General features: G+C 42.6%; 1 protein-coding gene across 1 annotated transcript in view; it reads left to right on the top strand.

Moving 5' to 3' along the window:
* The first annotated feature begins 1,391 nt into the window (after positions 1-1,391).
* LOC311027605 (uncharacterized protein) overlaps positions 1,392-6,657 on the top strand; it is a 13,541-nt gene continuing 8,275 nt past the window's right edge. The window contains exon 1 of the mRNA XM_084031696.1: positions 1,392-1,668. The gene's annotated coding sequence lies outside the window, so the exon portion shown is untranslated. The remainder of the gene's footprint in view (positions 1,669-6,657) is intronic.

Genomic DNA, 6,657 nt, shown 5'->3' with positions numbered 1-6,657 from the left:
GTAGCATCAGTGCACTTTGTTATGTGTATACCTGTATTACACACACACACACACACACACACTAGAGGAAGTGATAATTACTGCACACACACTCTGGTTGCAGCTGCTGTGATGTCGCCTCCATCAAACACACAACGGTAAGCGTTAACGTTAACATCCTGTCAGAACTGCAGCTGTGACACATACACACACACACACACACACACACTGACTTTAAGATATGTGTGCGTGTGTTTGGGGTAATTTTAGGTTTGCAGAGATTACAGTCACACGTCTCCTTTCATTTCCAAAAAAGACAATTTCAGTTGTCAGAATCAGATGTTTAATTTATTGTTCATATATATATATATATATACATATATATATATATACATATATATATGTAGTATGTGTATGTATGTATATATATATATATATATATATACACACACACATACATACATACACACATACATACACACATTCACAGTTTGTCCACCAGGGGGCACACACGAGTCAACTTTTACACTGCAAGATTTCCCCAATAGTACTGATCAGTTTAATGATCCCTGGCTGTCATTACTGTGTTCTGTTCACACATGTGAAGTGAGGGTAAGCCCCGCCCACTTCCTACAGAGCATCATGGGATTTTATTTCTGACTAAAATGATCTCTCAAGATGACAAACATCATATCATCGTTTTAATACATCGTATTAAAACACATCATTGAACATCACTGTTGTTCCTTCATCACCATAAACCAATCACAGGGTTGGTACGGGTGCTGGAAATCCTTGAAAACACTTGAATTTTAGTGTGGTGTTTCCAAGGTGTGAAAGTGCTTGGATTTAGACTAAAGGTCTTGAAATGTGTGTTGTATGTGATGACATCTATGATAGAACAGAGGAAAGAAGATCTCCATATCTGAGGGACTGAAAACAGCATTTTCTGACATTTCTTTATGAAAAATGACTTTTGATGATGAACAGATGATGAAAATAGTTGGTGATTATATTTCTGTGGATCTGTTAGTGGAATTAGTTTTCCTTTCATTTGTGGTCCTTCTGTAAAAAGCTGTCTCCAAACATCATGTTGGTTGTTTATTTAATGTGATGAACAAGTGACATAATAACGTTGTAAAAAACGAGATACAAGAAAACTTAAAACTCACGGAGTCGACTTCCATGTAAACAAACGTCTCCTCTCTGTCCCTCCATAGGTCTCCCCACATCTCCATCATCACCGCCGTCTCCCAATGAGCTCGGGTCCATCACTATAGCAACTGGTTGCCATGGGCGACGAGACACAGCCAGCACACCAGCCAGCAGCATCCTCGCAGTTGTTGTCGAAGGCAGAGAGGAGAGAGGGAAGGCGCGGCGCGAGCAGAGCCACAGAGAGAGAGAGAGAGAGAGAGAGACGCTTTTTTTTTTTTTACTCTCACCAAAATAAAAGCTACTGAAATAAAAATAAAAGACGTCCAATTAGACGGCTGGAGTCTCCCGTTCCTGCCGCCGTCCTCCGGAGAGGAAACGAGAGGATGGTGTCAACTTGTTCTCCCAGCAAAGTGTTGCTTCAGCGTTCAGCCGTGTTGGAGTGCATGCGGTGACCCCGAGACCGCCAACGAGTCGGCCGCCGCCGCCAAACGAGTCGGCCGCCGCCGCCAACAAGTCAGCCGCCGCCGCTGAGGGGTGAGTCCCAACTTCCTTTGGTGATTTCATTTAGTGGAACCTGGATCTGTGGGAGTCCTGGGGGAGACCTGGGGGTCCAGACTGTGAGGGTTCAGGGGGGTGAGCCGTGGCGTCTGGATGTTTGATGGGCGTGTGATGGCGTCGCCGGCCGGTGAACAGGCAGGAAGCTGCTCCCATGTTGTTTACTCTCTCATTAAAACTGGAATGTGAAGATGTTTCATGTAGTAGTGCCACAACGGAGGTTGTGAAAGACTGAAAATCAATATTTTTACCATCAGCAAAACAATAAATACAAGCAGAGATCAAGTCTGAGGATCTGAGGGTTTGGATCAGAATTTAGAGCAGAAATTCAGAGTCCATGAACGAAGAGGCTCAGAACGACCACAAAGAGACTCAGAACGACCACAAAGAGACTCAGAGAATCTGAACGACCACAAAGAGACTCAGAATGACCACAAAGAGACTCAGAGAATCTGAACGACCACAAAGAGACTCAGAACGACCACAAAGAGACTCAGAATGACCACAAAGAGACTCAGAATGACCACAAAGAGACTCAGAGAATCTGAACGACCACAAAGAGACTCAGAACGACCACAAAGAGACTCGGAATGACCACAAAGAGACTCAGAACGACCACAAAGAGACTCAGAATGACCACAAAGAGACTCAGACTGACCACAAAGAGACTCAGAGAATCTGAACGACCACAAAGAGACTCAGAACGACCACAAAGAGACTCAGAATGACCACAAAGAGACTCAGAGAATCTGAACGACCACAAAGAGACTCAGAACGACCACAAAGAGACTCAGAATGACCACAAAGAGACTCAGAGAATCTGAACGACCACAAAGAGACTCAGAACGACCACAAAGAGACTCAGAATGACCACAAAGAGACTCAGAGAATCTGAACGACCACAAAGAGACTCAGAACGACCACAAAGAGACTCAGAATGACCACAAAGAGACTCAGAGAATCTGAACGACCACAAAGAGACTCAGAATGACCACAAAGAGACTCAGAACGACCACAAAGACTCAGAGAATCTGAACGACCACAAAGAGACTCAGAACGACCACAAAGAGACTCAGAATGACCACAAAGAGACTCAGAGAATCTGAACGACCACAAAGAGACTCAAACGACCACAAAGAGACTAAAATGACCAAGAAGAGACTAAAATGACCAAGAACAGACTACATCGACCACAAAGAGCATGCAAGAGGATTTCAATTATTTGGATGGGTGAGTGAATACTTTTGGCAATATAGTGTATATGATGAACATATTAATGCATCAATAATTATAATACTATATAATATATTTCTGAAATGGGCCACCCTGGATAATAAGTACTTTTAGTGTATTTGGTATATTTTGATGTTTATCCTTTAAATTGTACAATAAAACATTTCCATCCGGATAATTATTATCAACCCAAAACAAAGAGAGAGAGAGAGGGAAGGTGGCGGTCGAACGCTTCCTCGGATCACTTGGACAGATTTCATCACCGGCGAGACACGAAGTAATTACAGCGGCGAAATAAAGAGACGTGAAGCGTGAAAAGAAACTGGAGGAAACGGATTCAGCGACATCAGCTGAAGTAACAAATAGTCATTATAAACATGAAACGCATCAGGGAGGACGATCACACAAGTCCCACTTCCATTCAATTGAATTAGCTAGCTAACTAGATACCTAAATACTGAATAAATAGATACCTAGATAACTAGCCGACTAACTTCCTAGATACCTTGTTAACGAGATACCGACCTTCCTAGATACCTAAATAAATATATATTTAGATAACTAGCCGACTAGCTACCTAGATAACCAGATACCTATATAACTGGATAACAGCATACCTAGATAATCAGATACCTAGATAACCAGATACCTAGACAACTAGCCGACTAGCTACCTAGATAACCAGATACTTAGATAACTAGATACTTAGACAACTAGCAGACTAGCTACCTAAATAACCTGTTACCTAGATAACTAGATACCTAGATAACTAGTCGACTAGCTCCCTAGATAACCAGATAACTAGATACCTAGACAACTAGCCGACTAGCTACCTAGATAACCAGATACCTAGATAACCACATACCTAGATAACTAGATACCTAGACAACTAGCCGACTAGCTACCTAGATAACCACATACCTAGATAACTAGATACCTAGACAACTAGACAACTAGCTGACTAGCTACCTAGATAACTAGATACCTAGATAACCAGATACCTAGATAGATACCTAGATAACTAGTCGACTAGCTCCCTAGATAACCAGATACCTAGATAATCAGATACCTAGATAACTAGATACCTAGATAACTAGTCGACTAGCTCCCTAGATAACCAGATAACATACCTAGATAACTAGATACATAGACAACTAGCTGACTAGCTACCTAGATAACTAGATACCTAGATAATCAGATACCTAGACAACTAGATACCTAGATAACTAGTCGACTAGCTCCCCAGATAACCCGATAACTAGATACCTAGATAACTAGTCGACTAGCTACCTAGATAACCACATACCTAGATAACTAGATACCTAGACAACTAGCCGACTAGCTACCTAGATAACCAGATACCTAGATAATCAGATACCTAGATAACTAGATACCTAGACAACTAGCCGACTAGCTACCTAGATAACCAGATACCTAGATAACCACATACCTAGATAACTAGATACCTAGACAACTAGCCGACTAGCTACCTAGATAACCAGATACCTAGATAACCACATACCTAGATAACTAGATACCTAGACAACTAGCCGACTAGCTACCTAGATAACCAGATACCTAGATAATCAGATACCTAGATAACTAGATACCTAGATAACTAGTCGACTAGCTCCCTAGATAACCAGATAACTAGATAACCACATATCTAGATAACTAGATACCTAGACAACCAGCCGACTAGCTACCTAGATAACCAGATAACTAGATAACCACATACCTAGATAACTAGATACCTAGACAACTAGCCGACTAGCTACCTAGATAACCAGATAACTAGATAACCACATACCTAGATAACTAGATACCTAGACAACTAGCCGACTAGCTACCTAGATAACCAGATAACTAGATAACCACATACCTAGATAACTAGATACCTAGACAACTAACCGACTAGCTACCTAGATAACCAGATACCCAGATAAATATAAACATAGCTAACTAGCTATCCAGATACCTTGTTAACTAGACACATTGAGACACTGCAGAACCTGCCTGAGAATCTTCATGTTTTTAGGGTTTCCACAGGAGCAAGTGTTCCCGGTGATGGTGTCCTGTAGTTCCATGTGTTTAACGTTGACAACATGCTGAAATGTAAATATTGAGGGAGGAGACGCCACACACACACTGCAGCCATGGTTTTTGAGAGGCCAAATTAGTCCACCGTCATCATTGGAGTCCGGCTCCGGTCAGGAACCCAGCTGGACCTCACAGCTCCGACCGCTCAGCCGCCATTTCTTCTTCAGTGGTGGTTAAATGAAAACACAGGAAACCACCTTTACAAAGTTAAATCTCTCTCTCTCTCTGCTTTGGTCAGCGATGGTCTCTCGACCGTCGGCATCCGGCAGTCTTACCTGCTGAGATGACTTATTGACGAGCTGTCGGCCATCGCTGTGGCAACAATCACTTCCCCTCGTTAGGAGCACATACAGTGGAATCGATCGTTCACACAGTGTTCAGTCACAGAATGAATCTGATTTACATTTAAACCGGTTTGTGTCTCCGTGTGATAGTAGTTCACATGAATCCAGAGACCAGACCAGACCTGGTCTCTGGACTAAAGTTTTCCACTCTTGATGCTGAAAATAAATGTTTAATAGTTTAATCAGCAGAAATAAAACTCGCTGCTACACTTTGTATAAATCTAAGTAAACACACTTTAAAGTAGCCGCTCTGTTCCTCTTTAGTCGTAACTTAAAACACCTTAAAATAAACTGCAGCTGTAATCGTATTTTTAAAGTGACCTCATCATCATCATCATCCTCCTCTTCTTCTCTTCTGTTAATGTGCTGCTTCATAAAACACGGCACACACATTTTTTATTTCCCTCTAAACTCTAGAAATAGAAATTGTTTTGTTTGTATTTCAGTGAAGATGAGACAAACACACACACACACACACACACACACACACACGATGTAATGGTTATTGATCTGTGGCCGTCTCTTCTGATCTCTGGCTGTAATTGATCAGTGCTGCTGTCAGTCTGATGTGAGTCACTGAGGCGCCGGCTGGACGCCAACACACACACACACAGATCTACAGGTCCAGGATGAATTATGTTTGACAGTAACAAGGGGGTAATGGCGGTCAATAGTTATGTAATCTGATGATGATGATGAAGCATTGTTTCATCACACTCACACACACACACACACACACACACAGCTCCACCCTCACTGCAGGGAGGTGGATGTGCGGCGCTGAGCTACAATCTGTTCATGTTCTGCCTTTAACCACGTAACCGAACACACGAGTCGGTGATCTCCTCTGCCGCCAGGCTTTACACTTTACACTGTACTACACTGTACACTGTACACTGTACTACACTTTACTACACTTTACATTGTACACTGTACTACACTTTACTGTTAGTGGGTCATGCTATGTAGAGTCGAGGTGAAGTCTGAACAGGTGAGTCTTGAGCCTTTTTCAGAAGATGGCAAATGACTCTGCTGTCCTGACATTAGTCGGGAGTCCGTTCCACCACTGAGGACCAGAACAGAGAAGAGTCTGGACTTTGCTGAGCGACATTTGTTTGATTTCAGCGATGGTGGTACCAGCCGGCCAGCTGAAGTAGAGGAGCCAAGTGCTCGCTTCGGGGCGTGTGGTTTGACCAGTGTTTGAAGGTAGATGGGTGCCGTTCCATTGATGGCCCTGAAGGCCAGTGTCATCGTCTTGAATTGGATGCGTGCTGCAACTTGTTTATAAAGT

Source organism: Eutrigla gurnardus (genome assembly GCF_963514095.1).
Source record: "Eutrigla gurnardus genome assembly, chromosome: 17".
NCBI lineage: Eukaryota > Metazoa > Chordata > Actinopteri > Perciformes > Triglidae > Eutrigla > Eutrigla gurnardus.
This window is presented reverse-complemented; position numbering and strand designations above follow the sequence as displayed.